The 18,459-nt window shown below is 45.0% G+C and overlaps 1 protein-coding gene across 4 annotated transcripts in view; it reads right to left on the reverse strand.

The window, feature by feature from the left end:
- Positions 1–18,459, reverse strand: part of SETD1B (SET domain containing 1B, histone lysine methyltransferase) — a 54,728-nt gene that overhangs the window by 23,431 nt on the left and 12,838 nt on the right. The gene's annotated exons all lie outside the window — the stretch shown is intronic.

Below are 18,459 nucleotides of genomic sequence, written 5' to 3' on the forward strand. Positions count from 1 at the left end.
TAATTGGGAATGGAGAAAAGTGAGCGATGCTCTGAAAAGACAGGGCCCATTGAGCAGCTGGTGCCTATTGAAGCTTTTCTCTTCCATGTCAGACCTCAGGAAGCAGAGAGGTAAAAGCTTTCTAAAAGAGCATCAGTACCAACTGAACAAAAACCTCAGCTTCTATGGAACAGAAGGAATTGCTCCCATGCTCGGCGAAATACACACAATCCAAATGTCTTTCACTGCAAGATACAATATCTCTTATTTGTATCTAATACTGAAGGTGCATTACACCATGAGTTTTTATTCCTTAGTTTTTAACATGCACAAAGAATTTCCCTGCTTTCAAATTATAATCCCTGGCTCATTTGCTGTCAACTCTTAACCTCTAATTGTGGGAAGACAATACTTCCATATGGTTGCTGCTACTAAAAGTTGTCTTGACTAGACCACAGCAATTCACATGGAGAAAAAGAAACCCAAATCTGCTTAAACTGCCTTTAAACATGAGTCATAAATGCTGGAATTCAGACACAGCATACGTCATTGTTCCTGGGCAAAATGAATACTTTGCTAGCCACAAGAAATACAGATATAGAATTACAGAAAAATATAGTTCAGAAAAAGAATTTAATATTTTTAAAAAACAGTTTAGAAAATGCTAAAACCGTATCCCACCTCCACTGTCAAAGGGATGGAAACTGGATTAAAACAGTTGCTCTGAAGTCTCAAAGCTGCCCCATTAGGTCCCATACCACACCAGCTAGTTCCATCCTCAAATGGTCACACCTGCACACTATGTCCTACAGACACTTCAGTCCTGACACTCTCTCCAGCACATACAAACCACATGTACAACTGTCACATCCCTCAAGTATTGTTAAATCCTGATAAGAAATACAGAAACCAAATACTGCTGGAAGACATACCCAACACGCTAACAGTTTATCTAGGAAACATGAATGGGGTTGACCTTTTACTTGTAGGGATGTCAGCAAAGACAAGACACAGTCCCAGCTACCTTCTCCAAAACTACTTCTCCCATTCTTCCTTTTTTCCCAGCTAAAATCATCAAAACCCACACTCTTGTGACAGCAAACATCCCTCAGTTATTTTCAAGGCAAAAGCAGAAGCACTCATCATGACCTTCTCTCCCAGGCTCTCCACAAGCATGACTGGCTTGCCTCCTTCAAACAACTTACCAAGCACTTCCTTCCTCACAACGGCTTCGCACAAAAAAGCCAAACAATTTGTGTGTTGCCACCAGCTGATCTAAATAAAGAGCATCCCCATGTTCACCAGCACAGACCAGAGCACAGCAGCGATGCTCTGGTTCCTCCGGAGCTCTCCTGCCTGCCCTGGATGCTGTGGGCTCTAGCCCACCTGAGGCAGTAAAAGATCACGATCAAGTGGTCTTTGAGTGCCTCTCTACCTCAATCCTGGCAAGAGTTTTGGAAACTGCTGGTTGTTTTCAGCCAGATTTGACTGAAGATCCCAAAGGCGTTTATTTCTTCCACGTTTCGTGTCAGCAGGTACCTCTTCTGTCTGCTCGCCTACTAGTCTCCCCAGTCTGAAAGGAAAGAGCAATAAAGCCCAGCCCTTATCAGACAATGGACAAGCTGCACTGGGGAGAGCTGCTGGGAAGGAGGCTTTGTTGGCAGTTCTTGCCCTGAAGCTGCTGTGATTTGACTTTTAACCTGTGAATTTTGCACCGGGGTAGGGGAACAAAAGCAAGAGCAGCTGAGTTGATAACTCTGCTATGAACTGTAGCTGTATGAAGCTGAGGAACCACAACTATCCAAATCAAATGCTTCACGTTTTATCAAAGGTCATCTCTGCTACAGCAGCTACCACCAGAGAGCAGGCTGAGCACAACACTTGCAACAGCAGCTTTGCAAATCCTGTCCTAGCACCTCCCCTCGCCCTGGCTTCCCCGCATTCCTCTGCTGCAGCATGAACCCACCAGCTCACGCACTGCATGGGTCACCCCCAAAAAGCCACTCACAGTTTTAGTGGCGTGAAAACACCCAATCCCTCAGCTCAACAAGGAGACCACCACTTACCCCCGCAGAAGGGCCAAAATCACAAGCCTGGCAAGCCCTGCAGCGAGTGCTATCGACCCCCTGCTAACCGTAACGGAGAGGAGACTCTCCCGTAGTTGCTGAGTTGCTTTAGTGCATCTGTACGTGCAGGGAGGTACTCCAAGGGCTGTTCTGTAAGCCCTAAAATGAACAGCTAAAAAAGGAGAAGTAGAAATAATAACCCACTGCACTTGAGTCTTTCCAAAACCAAATTGTATCATCTCCTCCTCGAGCTGTCCACATCTGGCTAACATTTCTAAGCGGGTCTCACACCCTGCATCCTCTCCCCAGCTGCTCTATTGCAGTCACGTCCCACGCTGAGGATGCTGGGGAATGAAAGGACATTCTGCAGTTTCAACTACTGCAGCTCCAGTGAAAGGGGCAAAGGAAGAGCAAAGATGACGACTGTGGCAGGTGTAAACAAATGTCCTCTGAAACAGACCCCGTTTTTCAGGAAGTGAACACAAAAGGTACTGTTAAAAGCACTGGCTCCAATTTTAAAAGTTGGATGATGCTAAAGGTCAGTGTTGGATAGGAAGCCAAGAGTGTTCAGGCTACCAAAGACAGACAAAACCAGCTTCATATTCACATTCATCTCACCTGATGGGATATGGAGGAAAGTCACCCCACGAAGCCTCGGAGGAGCACCAGCACCAGGCAGTGCCACAGGGAGCTCCAAGCCACAAATTCTCCCAAGTCCTTCCTGCAGGATCCTGCACCCTCCCAGTGCCACCCCACACCACTCTGAGTCACTGCTCAAGATCAGCCCCTGGTGAGCACACAGTACCAGTCCCACAGCACCTGCCTGAGCCACGTCCTCCCTTCCCGGAGCACCACCAGCCCAGAGCAGCCCATCTCAGCCAGTCTTGCTGTAGGAGACCCGTGTGCTCCCACCCATCACCCAGAGCCCACTCCCATGCGCATCAGTCCTTTACTCAGTCTCAGATACCAAAGAATCCTGCCTGATAAATGAAGTTGGTTTTCCCTCTTGAAGTAAATATCAGATAGAAAAAGCCAATCCTGAAATTGCAGAGAGGTGGCAGGACTAACCGCACTCCGTGTTTTAAGTGCACAGCAGCTTTCTCCATTCATCCATGCATTTATTTTTATTTAAGCTGAAATAAGAACTGTTAAAGCAATAGCTAGCATTTTTGGAAGACTGAAAGTTTCATTTAATTTTTTTTTTTTTTTTTAATTCTTCTGGTGTTCAGATGGGTCTGCAGGAAGCAACAACAGATTCCCTGCTTCCTACAATGTTGGGCTGACAACTCACCTGCACTTGCACAGCAAACACAGCCTGTGCTCCAGTTTTATCCCAAGCAAGATGGAAAGGGAAAGAGAAAGAGATTAAGCAGCAGGGAGAAACAGATCAAAAAGACAGAGGGGAAAAAAAAAAAAAGGATACACAAGGTTAGGAAAGAGGTCAAACCAAAAGAAGATCATCTACAAGGAATTCTTTAAAGAAAGTTAAGAAGAATGAATATTTAAAGTGGATGAGCAGTTACAGGAAAGTCGTATCTAAGGGGGGAAAAACATGGGCACCAATTGAGTGAAAGAGATAAAGGTACAGAAGGAAAAACCAAGGGGAGACATAGAAAGATCTTCTGTTATATGAATTTCTTGTCATTCACCTGTCTGAACCTGGATTTACTGTGGTTGCTACGAAATACCTGTCAGGGTAGAGCTGAAAAGTAGCTACACTGTCCTCCCAAAGAAATTGCCTTTCAGCTGGCTTCCCTCTTTGCTCTCACAAGGAGGAAAAAAGTGAGCTGGTATGTGGCATATGTACTGCTATGAGGATGTCATGGCCATTGCTGTCAAAAAACTGTGTCAATCAGTCCTGGAGATCACCTGCACATTTCTGAGGGCATCTGATACAATGCTTCCAGAAAACCTCCCTTCGGCCCACTGACAGAAAAGCCATTTCCAACTAAATTAATTTGTGCTGCCATCTTTACTTTGCATTAATTAAATTAAGAGTTAGCAAAACAGGTATTTAATTATACGCATGACACATTTTTCCAAAGGTGTTTTAATGATGCAAATTTGTTGGGAAAGATTCACGTCAGCGTAACTGGTTATAAATGGCCTCATTCATTTTTCACCCAAAGTGCTAACTGCCAGCTTTAATACCGGCACAGCACATTTTAGCACAGGCAGAGCCTCTCGAGTTAAGTGAAGGGAACATCCTGAGATCTCACTCCTGGATCAGCCTGAATAGTGACAGGGTAGAGAGCCACTGAATGCAGGGTATCGGTCTTATCTCTGAACAATACCCAGCATTTAGCAAGCAAATGTTCATACCTGCAGAAAAAAGAAACTACATCCTAATATTTGTATGCAGAACTGGCAGTTTCCAGATGTGAAGAGGCTGTTCTCTCCCTGACCCAGAGGAGTACTGACACTGCGGCAGCAGTTGGGAGCTTCATCGTACGTGCCGTTCGGTACCTTTCCTATGGGCAGAGGAACTTCACATGCTTTCACTTCCTTTTAAAAAGGCCATCTGATAAAGAATTTACTCAGAATTTCAGAATGAATTTTGAATACCATCATCTTATAGCTAATTTCACTTAAATATTCTGCTGGGTACCAAGTTACTTATATTTGATGTAGGGAACTTATAACACTGAACGTAGCAACTACTCTGACATAGCCTGGCTGAGCTCTGGTGCATCAAAATAATGAAATGCAGGATCAATGGCATTCAGCACAATGCAAGGTCATTAGCTTTAATTAAGGGAAGCATCCTATGCTTGCAAGAAGTAGTAAACTTTTAAGCCTGCTGCAACTTACACTCACAGAAGCCACAGAACAAAAATCCACTCTTTAAGCCCTAAAACTTCAAAAACTCCATATTTAAATACTGAAAAATCTTTGCCATTTAAAATGTTAAGCAGCAGCTTTTCAATAAAGCTAGAACTAAAATCAGAAGTGGCTCCTGGACAAAAAGTTTTCATGACCTGATCAAACAGTCATCACTTGGTTTTGGATTAAGTCCATCCAAGGGTCTAAAAAAATTCACAAGTTCTCACTCTTTATCCTTACAAAAAGTAGAGAAAGAAAAGCCTTCAGAGGTGGAGAAGACAACTGACCAAACAGGGTCGTGCAGTAAGTTGCTGACGAAGTTGAGAATCGACTCCAGGTCCCTCTGACTGCCTCCCCGCAAGGAGCTCACACCGTGCTCCTCACTGCCCACACTGTGTTTGATAAGGGAAACGGCCCTAGAGCGATACGCCGTGATCCCAGGGTGAAAATAGCCCAGGTTCCCTAACACACAACTCTCTCTTCCCAGACTCCTTCAGCAGAGCATATTAAAGAGAACGAGACGTTTCAAACCTGGCACATTTCTTACAACATCGTCCAGAATAAAAAGGAAACCTGAGGATGCAAACCAGCCACCTGCAACTCTTCCTCAAAGATGCAATTTCAGTGAAAAAATCCTTTAAATAAATACAAGCCCATTCAAGTTTGGCCCAGAGGATCACACCGTTCACTTTGCTAACAGAGTGAAATACCTCTTGCTGTCCAAAATCTACATACCAGAGGACAGAAAAGCCTTCAGAGTATATTGCTTTGTTTGTTTTTAACCTGCTTTTAGCTAGAGAAGAGCTTGCAGGTTCCACACGTTCTTGGCAAAGCATGTAAAGAGGAGCCGTGCCTCCAAACTGCTTTCTTTGCCTACTGGAAGTGCAACATTTGGGCACGATGACATGGCAGAGGGACTGTGCTAAGCGTTCACACCTCACAGTGTCAGGCATGAACAAGGCAGACTCGGCACCATATTTACAATACACAGAAATATTTTTACTTTGCTAACTATAATTATAGCTCTCCCTCTGAAAGAAAACACACAAGGGTGGTACTTCACTGGTGTTGCAGAAGTGGAGTACGGGAGGGCAGAGCTACTCAAGGTAGTTTGCCAGTAGTTTAGCTACAGCAGCAAAAAACCAGAACATCACTGCCTGCACCTTCCTGGGTGAGCTTTCAAGCCTGTTCAGATAACTGTGCCATCACCAGCGCCTGTGGTGGCTCGTGTCAGGCAGCACACCACCACTGCAGCCTGGATCTACACTGAAGTTTGTTTACTGCCTCCTCCCCAGACACCCTGAGTTGGTTAGTCATGTCTTTCAACCTCCTGTGGGCAGCTAAGAGAGCACCCGTCCTCCTGCTGCTGTCAGAGTGCACGATTGCAATCACAGCAGCTTTTAATTGGGACAAAGACAGCTTTCAGGTGTATGTGCACTATAATAAAATGCCCAGCTCAGCAACAGGCAAATGGAAAGATTAACATATTACAGATCAGTGACTATAAGTATCTTCCGCAACATGTATTTCTATCTCAAGAACAGAAGACTGCAAGATTTTTATATAGCTATATATTTATACAGCACTTTGCAAATTAACTCACAGGCAAAGGTTGCAAACAAAGTGGAGCAGAACACAGACAGATCAGGGTGATGGACTCACCGCTGTGTCCCACAAAAAGGGGCACCAAAAAGGCTGCAGCGGAGAGATTTCTCGCAGAAGAAGAGATGTTAACTTGGGTGTTTGGGTTTCTTTATTATCAATTGCTAAAGTATCTCTCACTACTTGAAAAAAAAAAAAAAAAGAATTCAAGCTCTATGAGATGACAATGTCCTGTCTTGGCTCAGCTCGTGTTTTGGTCTGGTACTTATTTGCAGCACTACTTTGGCACAGACAATTCTCCCCACACCTACAGGGCTGCGCAACGAGTAAAACAAGTGACAATAATATTCAAGTGCTCATTGTAAACAAACAGCACTGTAAACACCAGCCTAACTTATGCCATTTTCTTTTTTTTCTTCTAATGCCAAGAGGGCACTTTAAGTCAATACCTCAAACCACAGAAGAATAGAGGGAGAATTCCCCAGAAGTCCCCATCGGTCCCAGAACAGGGGGACAAGGGTGAGGAAATGCCACCACGGTGCTTGTTTGTGTCTCACAATGTGCTGCCTCAGGTGCTGGGCCCTAATTAGACCGACCTGCACACAGGGAGATGCTGCAAGTTGGGATTTGTAAGGATGTGAGGAAGGAGCTCACCTGGGCTTTCAGTGCACAGCAGGAAGGGCTTTTGAGAGGAGGAGGCACGTGGAGCTAATGCTTACAAAGGAAAAGGTCTCCTCACTCACCCAGTGCTTCCTGACACTACAGAAACATAACTAAATCAACTTTTGTTTTAAGGACGGTGGGAGAGCTGGAAGGCTGCCCAATGGTCCATGCCATCGTTAGAAAAATCTAGTAAATTAAGATGACAGCATGAGCAAAAATGACTCCTGTACGATGGGCAGAAGTGCCAAAGACAGCATCCCAGACTCATGTAAATCTGCACTGCCAGTTTCCTGCAGGCCCTCGTATGCATTGAGCATCTGAGATGGGTCTTGACACTTCAAGGCATCGTTTCAGACTCCAGAGGGGATTATCCTCTGTCTTCTCCCTGCAGGACAGTGGAATAACATCAATGTCTCTGAGGAAAGGAATGGAGCAGGAGCTCAAATCAGTATTTCCCAAAGCAAAGTCCCTGATGTGACACAGGGCATGAAATGGTCCACCAAAAAAAAGAGAAAATAAATGCAGCAATTGAACAGGAGGGGTTCAGGCTATTTTTTCTTGACTGTACACAGGCGTTCCAGTGGCTGTACGAAACGATGGCTGGATTCTTCTTTCCAAAAGTTGAGATGGATCGTGGAGTAAGAAACACCCACTTAGGCAGCCTCTACACTTCTCCATGAAGCTCAAAACTTCTTTTATTTAGCAAGCTATCTGGGGAAGGACAGACAACTCTACGAGAAGCAAAGAGGACAGAAATGGGAAGCAAATGCAGTGCGATTAGTGGTCTGAGGTAACCAGATCTTCACTGATCTGGAAACAAGACGACTTGAGAAATGTGATCCCAAGGGGAGAAGGCTCAATCAGCATTCAGTACTTTCAAAAATCCATTCTCTTGGCAAGAGAGTACCATACTTCAGTTTTCAACATGACTTTCAAGAGCCCACTGCTTCAAGAGCTTCCTAGGATAGCAATCTTCAGTGCCATAAATTAAACCAGTGCCAGATTTGTCTCAGCAGAAAGCCTTAAGAGATGAATTGGCAAAGACTGAAATAACTTGCTGAGGGGTTTGCTCTGTTCGTTAGCAAGTGCATTACCTTCCACAAAAGGGGTGATTTAATTCAGGTCTTTCTCTCTTCTGAAAGAGTAAGGAGGCTCTGAACTGCAAGCTTCATGGCATATGATGTGCTTATACTGTTCCTGTTGGCAAGATCACCAAAGAAGGGGTATTTGGAGAAGACAAACATTGCCCTGGGCTTCCAGCATGCACAAGAGACTCTCTGGTGTCTGCAGGGACAGCTCTAGGAAGAGTACAGGCTAACAGAACACCCATTGGGTCCACATTCATCAACGCCGAGACTGGAAACTTCCAGACTCCCTGACTGCACAGATTTGAGCCGAGACAAACACGAACATACAACTGGGCAGATCACAAAATACAGTGAGAGTAGGAGACGGAGTCAACGGCCCCCAACCCGAGATGCGGGATGCCTGGGCAGCCCATGTGTGCCCCGATGCGAAGCTTGCCTGGACAGTCACCACTTCTGCATTATGTGAACAAATCCAAACTGGCAGGGCAAATGTGTGCCAATTCAGGGGCTAAGTCATGTGGCCATGGTTTTTTTCATCACATATGAAACACCCTAAAATTGGATTTACCATCTCATGGAACCATGGCCTTTTCCCTCAAGTCTTAAGCAGATCTTATTAAGGGAAAAAAAAGGTTTCTTTATGGGGGGGGGAGGAGGTAGGGAAAAGGAAGGAGGAGAAGGGAGAGGGGTGTTAACGTTGGGAAGCCATGTAACAAGGCAGGCTCTTTCCACAGCAATGGTTGTTCTGGTTTCCCTATTTTACATGGGGGGAAGGGACAGCTGAAGAGCTATTTGCAATCTAACTTCAAAGGCTTTAGTCGCTGGGAAGCTAAGTCATGCATAAAAGGATGGTAGAGTGGCAAGAAAATACCCCCTACAGATAAATTAGTCAGGGAATGTTCTCTGCTTCTCCCAAAGACTTTCATACAGCCAGACTGGCTCTACCCAGGTAAAGCCCTTTTCAGACACCAGGTTCAGTGATGCAGAGTCCTGGGAACAAACCAGCCAAATCCAACAGAGGAACTAAACAGTCTCTCTGAAAAAGAGAAAGGCGTTGGCAAGCATGCAATGGGCTTCTCTGTCATTTTCTGCCATCTCAGCTATTATCAGTAGATTTTATTTATAAGAATTGACCACACACAAAAGACGTGAAGTTTGAGGCAGCATCTCTCTCTCTAAAGGTGCAAAGAAAAGCAAGGAATTCAGGAGAAATCACATGGTATACAGAGAACTCATTTCCCAAATGAATCTAAAAATGCTCTATTTTGTTCCTCACACTGGTGTGCAAAAACACACCCACATTTCTAGAGAGCAGTCGGTACTTTACAACTGAAGATAAAGGGAATTAGCAACATTAGATCAGAGTCCACCTATAAGTTAAAAAAAGAAAAGTGCAATAACTGAGTGTGCAGAGTACACAGATACCTTACAGTTCAGTGCCAGGCGGGAGCTCACATGCCATCCCCTGAGCTTACCCTCATACCTTAGGTCAAATGGAGCCACCAATTCAGATCTTGCTACCAACAGGGCGATAAGAAAGCAGATAAGCTTCGAAAAGTCTAGCTTCCCAGCTGATATCGGCCTATTGAAGAATAGGTTGTACACATACTGTATTTAAACAAGTTCTAATCACAGAACTAGGCCAATTTGATATTCTTCCCCTTTTACGTACTACTACTGTACCCTCGAGTATCTGAAATCACATGGCTATTACTGTTATGGCAGCATTTTCAGAGCTCTGTTCAGTGTTCTCTGCATTTCCAGCGCTAGTAGCAACAGTAGTTTCATTTGCAAAACCTGGACATCCGCAATGCAACCTGTGCAATGCTGAGTCTCCTCAGAAGGAAGGGCAGAAATGAAGGAATTAAGGTCTTGAAGGACAACAGGCAAAAGAAAAGAAGAAGAGCTTTTGTTAGATCATTCATCAATATCATCTTTTAATGCTCTTCTGCTCACTGCCGTCTGCTCTCAGACCCAGGTGTCATTAGTATATCCTGAGGCAGCAGTTCAGACACTTGCCTTCCTTCTCAAGAGACACCCTGAATGATGAGCCTGGCTTCTTCCTCCCCTCTCCAAAAGCTTGAGCTATTCTTGCCCTGAATTTCTAGGGTACAGTCCTGATCCGTTCATGTGGCTGGGAAGCAGAGGCCCAACTGTTCTTGGCACCTGCAAGAAAACCCAGGAGCCTGTAGCTCACAGCTGATGGATGTAGCTCAAAACAGCCCTTTCCAAACAAGTACAGCTTTTACTCTCCAAAAAGCATGGAACAAGCAAGGGGGAAGAGTTAAAGGCCTGATTTTTATGTGAACTTTTCCCTTTCCTGAACACATTTGCTGAGATTTCATGAGCACTCAGCTGCTGGCCTGGGAGGTCACACAGACTTAGCACTACTCTCCTCCCAGGAGCTCTCTTCTATCCCAGTGCCAACTATTTGAGAAGAAATAAGAAAGCATGAAAGAGGGAAGATACTGTTAATAAGGTCTTTAGGACCTTGTTATCATGCTGACTGCAGTCAGGGTGGCAACACAGTATGGTTTCAAATAAGAAAACTTGTGGCCTTCTGTTCTGAAGACAGCCACTGCCATCATCCCAAGATAGGACAATAGGACATCCGCTGCGTTTCTGAAATTCCCAGCAAAACTGCTGCAGAGAAGACTGTTCAGCCAGTCCACCTGATCTTGACTGTCTGACAAAAAGCATTTAAATACTTTGGATGAAGCCCCCACTGCAGGTGGTGCGATGCTCCAGGCCTGCTGGGACACAGCTATCAAGAATGACTCCAGGGAATGAGAGGTTCACGAGACCGAAACTTCTCTCTAACTGGCTGTGGCCAGACTGCGAGCCCTTTGCAGCAGTGACCACAAATGATGACTGGCACCCTAATGACCTCAGCAGGCTCCACACATTTTCTGAGCACTACAACACAGGCTAACAAGTCCTTCCCAGCAAAGCACCGTAGATGCTTTAAGACCCAGCTAGACTGCAGGAGATGCTTCACTCCAAGGCACTTATTTCAAGCAGCTAAAGAGGCTGAGATGTTCTTCCTCAAAAGTAAGGGTGAGGCCAGCAAGAAACAGTTCCCCTTTGGTAACACTTCTCTTACACATCTTCTCTCTGGAGGCATCTTGAATTTTTCCCTGTTTTATTTCCTGCTTAGATTTTCCTTCTCGTGCTGTACCCTGATGTAACTAAGTACAGTCAGAGAGGAGAGAATCAAGCACATCAGCTGAGGTACATAACATATTCATTAAAACATTAAAAATCTTCCTCATTCTAAGACAAAGCCTAAAGCAATATCCAGCCAGAAATACCTTCAAGTTGTCCCTCTCCAAAACCTGCTCAGTGAGGGAAAGGCAACATTTTCCCTCATACCACTCCTCTCGGGTGATGGAAACATAACCCTTGTGGCTGCCAACTGTTGACTGATCCCTTAACAAAAATAATCTCTATGCAGGACATGACATTTCTCATGGCCTTCTAGAAGATACCAAACTTTTGCTATTAAGCTATCCCTACTATATGCAAAATAAATTGTGTAACCGCAACTGTTCTAAATTACCAGAGTGGAAATACCCCACAGCTGGGTTGCATTCCCACTGCCATTTGTGCAGGCATAAAATATTTAAAAAAAGAGACAAGAGGTAAAGTATGCTGATTTCCCCACCTGTCCCCTAATTAGCAAGCAGGAGGTTTAAAACAAACACATGGAAACATTTTTCACCTAGAGCAAAATTCAGCTGTGCACCTCACTGCCACAGGATGCAAAGACTCAGAAGTGCAGATGGGTTTAAAAACAGATTAGATGTTTGTGGAAGACAGGTCCACCAGCAACTACTGAACAAGATCAGGTCCTAATCTGTTGGTCATGAGTAGCAGCGGGATCCCAGGGGAGCACCATCACATAAAGCCCTGTTGCAGCTGGGGGCGGTTTTTCCATGGCACGAACTGCTCTGACTTTCCACAGAAGGTCTTTCAGTAACCTCGAGCAAATAACCCCCAACAACACAGACCACTAAGGAAAGGTAAAGACCTGCCTTTTCCTTGCTTACTCATGAGTTAGTCCAAAGTCTCTTTTCTGTTCTCTCTTGCAAAGCCATAATCAAGCTCTACCACAGATGACCGCTCAAGCAGAAGGGCTGCCTGCACACGGGCAGAGCCGTGCGGCAGCAGCCAGTGCCAGGCGACTCATGGTCTGCTCCTCAAACCGACCACCCCAGCCCTCAGGCTCTTTCAGGCCTCCCCGTCTTGGTGACACTTATTTCACTCACTTCCTTAATACTTGCTCTGAAGAGCTTTACTAAAATGTGCAAAGCCCTGCAGAAGCACACAGCAGTACAGCATCTCTACAGCCTGTACTTAAGCAGATATATCTAAACCATGCTCAGTCACACAGCTCTTATTTTTTAAAGCAGCTTTCCCATTAGATTGGTTCATTATTTTGAAGTTATATATGAACTCCTGAAAAGGCAGGTTACTCATTTAAAGAGCTATGTGAAACAGTTGTGAGAAGAGTACAAAAACAGCTGAACATGGCTCTGCTCACACACTCCACTGATTCAGGTGACCAGCTGGAAGGCACAGGCATCTCTTCTTTTTTAGCAGTTGTGCAGGAACAACTGGTGGTTTGCAAGTAATAGTTTTTTACTTAGCACAGTTTAGCCTCACAACCTTTTGAAGCACCAGAGCTGCACAGTACTTCTTATACCACACACCATAATCAATACATCTCACTTACTGGATGTGATACTAAGGTTGTGCCTCACTACGACGGAGTTACACTGTGCAATACTCTTGATACCAGAGGTCAGTTAAAATAGTAAAAATACTGCAAAAACTGTGTTATAATAAAGGTCGAACATTCATCCTTCTTACAACTCTGTTTGTACATTTAGCCCCAAATTCACTTACAATAAAATCTAGTCCTAACACAATCTCCCAATTGAAGTGCCAAAAGGCCCTTCCCTGACTGCAGTCTCGTGCCACAGCCCTTTTGTAGCTCGTGTATCACAGCAACGAGCCAAGACAAAGTCATGCAACAAGATTACCTCAAGCTGAAGCCTGAGCATCTGACCCAGCAGAGATCACAGCTTACTTGTGTCCTGCAGCCAGACTGGGTGCTCCCTGTGCGATGCCAGCTCCCGGGGAATTTAAAAGCAAACCCAGCATCAGGTCTCCATCCTCCATCAGGGCTCTGGAGCCCGGCGGCTGCCCTTCACCAGCAAACCCACACCCCCTTGCTGCCTGCTTCTCACTGACCTGGAATACGTTTCAGGTTTGCAAAATCATCTGCTGTTACCACCCTTCTGATGTAATTTGGGAGATACATCCCACCTGACATTGTATTAACAAGCAAATTCATTGAGATTCCCTTGTCAAAATGCATCCTTTCACACACATCTCCATGGCATATATTCAACCGGTAGAGTGCCCTTTATGTTCTACTGTAATTTGAATAATTTTATGCAGTACTAAGGATTTTCATATTTTCCAAGTAATTTTTTTCCTGGACAATAGCAAAATGCTTGTAGCACCATGCTAACAGTTGCTCACATTTATCTATATCCTTCAAAGACAGTGTTTCAATCATCTGCACTGGAAATTCTCAGCCACATCTGCTGACCAAAACGCCACGTTTGGCAACCGCTTAGCAACAAGGACTAGATTGGGAAACCATCCCCAGAGCTGCACGCCAACATTAAACCAGCTCCTGCTTCCACCAAACAATACTGCTGTTGCTATTTTGTTTTGCCTGGGACACACAAGGCACCAGAAATAACAAGCTCCTTTGGGAGAAGGGAAACCTGGAAAGAAGCCACCTACTTCAGCAATCCCTCCCCAGGCTCTGGAGGGAACGTCTCCCCAATATTAATCGTGCACAGCGGGAGGAGGACACACCACTTGGACATAAGCACAAAACCATACTGCTTGCTGTGAAACACAGTTCTTTTTGGAAAATTCTGGATATAAAAAAAAGCAACTCTCACTCCACATCATCCACAAAAGCATCAGACATCCGCTTCCTTGATCAGGCCAGCAAAGGGCTGTTTCAACCCCAGGAAAAACCAAACCCAGTCCTTCCTTCATGTCACCCAATCCGCACCATCCTCAGCCCTCTTCTTCCTAAAGCTCCATGCCATTGCACTCACTGATACAGGGAATTTGGGCAGTGGTGAGCCTGAGGACATCCCACCTTGAATGCTTGAAGGTGCAGGCAAGGAGGAAAGACGGGAAGGACTGGAGCCTGGCGAGACCATCTCTGCCTCTCTTCTTCCTCCCCTCCTCACCATTTTCAGAGACTTTTTTCCTAACGATCTCCCTGACTTACTGCCTGATACGGAGAGAGAGATATTGGGCAAAACACAGGTGAGCTGGTCAAAGGTGTGCGATAAATTGCACTTAGTACACAGTTATCAACTCCACATAAATACATACTCCACAAAACACACATGTTCAGAGCAGCCAGCAAACCCAGACGCTGCTAAAAAGTGCCTAAGTCAAAACACCCAAGTCCTAACAAGTGAAAATTGGAAGTTCTGCTACAGCTGTCTGACACTTTTGCAACCAAACCTCCAAACCATAAGAACTGCTGCCAGCTTCGAGTTCAAGCAGCAGTTTCGTTTCCTCCTCGCGCGGTGCCTGCGCAGCGCTCACAGTGCCCTCTATGCAAAGAGCGATTACCGAACCCCAAGCCGCGAACAACTTCCTTTACTCAAACTGCTCCTGAAGCAACACTTTTGCAACGCCCAGAGGAGTGCACCTACTCCAACCTGGGGAGAAATTAGAAACCCCAATTTGTCGTCTTGCTATTTTATATGCATCTTGACCTCATCAGGCCTGTCTGCACCGCTGGAAACTTGTGAAGGCAGCCACTGGCTTTATTTTAGCACTAAGCAAATAAACATTTTACAAGACTTTTTTTAAAACTTTTTTTTAAAATACTTTGGTTTTAAGAGCTGAAAAATCTGAGCAACCTTTTTCTCGTGATGAATGGGCATTTCCAAAAGCAAGCACTGCACTTTCATAATAAATCCTGAGACAGCACTAACATGTCTGGGTCAGAGGAGCCCTTGTGGGCAGGTGCATGATGCGCAGAGTTAACGAACTCATGGGTTTCGTTTTGAGTTTTGCCCCGTCTCCACTAGGTATAAACAAGTACCCCAAACTGAAAATTAAAAGTAATAGAAGGGGGGTGGCAAAGTCATGGGACTCAAAATTGATGCATATGGAAAAAACGTTCTACTGATGAACTGCATCTATTTAGAGGACTCCAGGAAAGGCAACAGCCAGCAGAAATTTGAATAAGCGCTCGTCTGTTCACTGCTCTGTGTCAGACACAGACACATATAGAACACAGCGGCTGCTCCATCTTCCTCAAAATCAGACCCAGAAATTAGTGCTGTTCTGGCGGCTGCCAGCACAATATGTTAACAGCAATTATTTTCTCAATATTTCTACTGATTACCTAACACACTGGCATATTTTTTCAGTGTCACTGCATGTTGCAACACACACTGCCATCCAGTAACTTGTCTGCATTCCCTTGGTCACTTTTCACAACTATCAGATGCAAAACGCAACTAGAATGATAATGGGTTGGAGAAACTGCAAGGAAAACGTGTCACTTCAATGTGAGGCTTCACAGCCTGCATTTATGACATCTGAACATTTCAGTATCATCACTGCTAAAACCTGAGTGTTGAAAAGAATAGGAAGAACTCTGTAAGCAGCAGAAGGAAGATTCCAAGGGCTTTCTAACTGTAAATGGTCTGCAGAGCTCAGACTTGCAAATATTATTCCACCATAAGCTATATGCTATGGTTAAACATTGTAATTTGGATCTAAGTTTCCAGCGCAGCAGAGCATCTGTAGGTTACATAAACACAAAATAAGCAGTGCTCTACCTATTAACAAGCAATTCAATTATACATACCCAGTCCACCAGGAACTGAACATTTACAGAAAGTCACTGGTGGAAAAACAGAGAACAAACTGAGCTAGTGGCAAGAGTATAAGTAGCAACAGTGATTTATAAAAAGGGATGGCAATGTCATTTCTATTAGGTATGCAAAATGCAGAAGCCTCAAGTCTTGGCCTGGTATGAGAGAGTGAAAGAACCACTCAGCCTCCCAACCACAGCCTGCTTTCTATTTTTCAGTTACACTCCAGAGCATTTCACCATTTCTAGCTCTGTTATCAACAAGAGACATGTTCTCTCATTCTACTGCAGTTGTTAAGTATCCAAAAAACCCAAACCATATACAGACAAATATTTCTCCATTTAGTTTTTTTCCCTGCCATGAGCATACACTTATGAGGGTGTGCATCACCTGGATCACCAGGTGAATCCTATGCAATTCCGCTCTGAAAAAGTGACTGTAAAAACTGACAATGGCCTTGCTACCTCTCACTGAACACATATGGCTGGTCAAGCCCTCTGCTCTGCTAACCACCAGCCTTGCAAGCACTCCAAGAATCAAACTGGAGCCAAATACAAAAAGTCAAAAGTGAAATACAACTTAGCAAACACAAACAGACTTCTCTACTTCATACAAATTCTCTGTAGGAGCAGCAGGTTGTCACGTGGTAAGTGAATCAGATGTACAAGGAAGCAGTCCCTGCCTGTGGTCTTCCAGTACCAGCTCTAAAAAAAAAAAGTAAGATAACAATACCCTGCATTTCCACTGCTTCGGGAGCCAGGACATCCTTACCTTGGCGAGGTTATATGGCAACTGACCCTCAGCCCCGAGCACCCCCAAGAAGATGTAAGGCTGCAGTCCTGCCCCAGTGTGCTCCCTCCTCTGGACATGGAGGCTGAACAGATTTCTGAGCTCTCAAAAGGGCCCAGTGTAGTGTCATATTTAAATCACCTTTTGAGGGATTTGTGTGCTGCCTTTCTTTTCTGAACAAGCTTAAACTCCACAAGATCCTCTGAAGTCCCTGTGGCTTCTTGCTGCTGTTGTGCCTGGGTCAGGGAGGACAGAACTGAATCCACAGTTTAAGCAGCTCGCTCTCATTTTAATTTCACAGGTTTAGCACGGCTGGTTTAATTCATATGTAAAACCACAGCAGTCATCCAAATCTTTGCTGCCTGGGCATTGGCTGGCTGCATTTCTGGAAAGTCATGGTCATAACATATACCTATTTTTTGAGTTTCCATTAGGAACCGGTTCTGTCAGGCATGATCGCATTTGCAAGAGCTCAGGAGGCAGGAAAATTTGAAAAAGTGTTTATGAGTCTGGGCATAAATCACAGCTCTCAGGTTTTTCTCCCTTCTTCAATTAAAAAAAATATGTTCAGAGCAACCATACCCCACATCTACTCCCCCCATCTCCCTCCAGAAATGATGAATCCCACTCTAGCTGTAAATTGGATCCCAGGCGTACCCATATATATTATACATACATAACAGCTACTTACGGGCATAAGGACTCTTGCACAGTTACTGTGGAAACCAAGGTATCAAATTTCCTGGCTCTTAAGACTCTACCTTCTCAACCTTAATGTGCATTTACCTTGAATAAATCACTTCTGCACTCTCCAGCCCAGAAACATCCCTTAGTAGAGTGTGTTTGGGTTCATCTTTAGGAGGCTCCAACTAACCCCACTGCCAACATCCCAGAACACGGGGCTGGCTCCAACCCCACACAACCTGCGGATGGGAGCAGGGTTACAGGAGGAGACAGCATCCTTCGACTCGCTCCCGCACAGCACAGCTCCAAGGGGCATCCAGGACTCCTGGGGCAACCGCTGCAGGTACTGCTGGCAGAGAAACCCCCTGCAACTCCTCTCACTGCCTGCACAGCATCAGGGCACTGCTTTCTTTCACAGGCGCTCGTGACAACTAAAGGTTGAACTTGGCTCTGTAGGAAAGGGGAATCATTTACCAGCTACTGAAACACAGCCCGGTCTGGATGGGGATGCAGCAGCGTGGAGTGGCACAAGACACGATGCAGTGTCTTGAGGAGAATGTCATCACATCCTGCTAAGGCTCCGGAGGGACAATGTGACACTTCAACATAAATTTCTTCCAGTTCTGGCCACGACCACACAAGAACCCGAAGATACTTCAATGTGAAGTGCAAATTCAGCCCAGATGTAACCTCAGGGACTTCAGCAGAGCTCACTGTAGAGCTGAGCCTGACCCACCTCATCTATGTGTAAGCACAGCTCAGAAATTCTCCCTGGGTAACTGTGAGAGGATCTGCTGCATACACAGAGCTCGTCACAGGGATGCTGAT

Source organism: Strix aluco, chromosome 18 (genome assembly GCF_031877795.1).
Source record: "Strix aluco isolate bStrAlu1 chromosome 18, bStrAlu1.hap1, whole genome shotgun sequence".
Taxonomy (NCBI): Eukaryota; Metazoa; Chordata; class Aves; order Strigiformes; family Strigidae; genus Strix; species Strix aluco.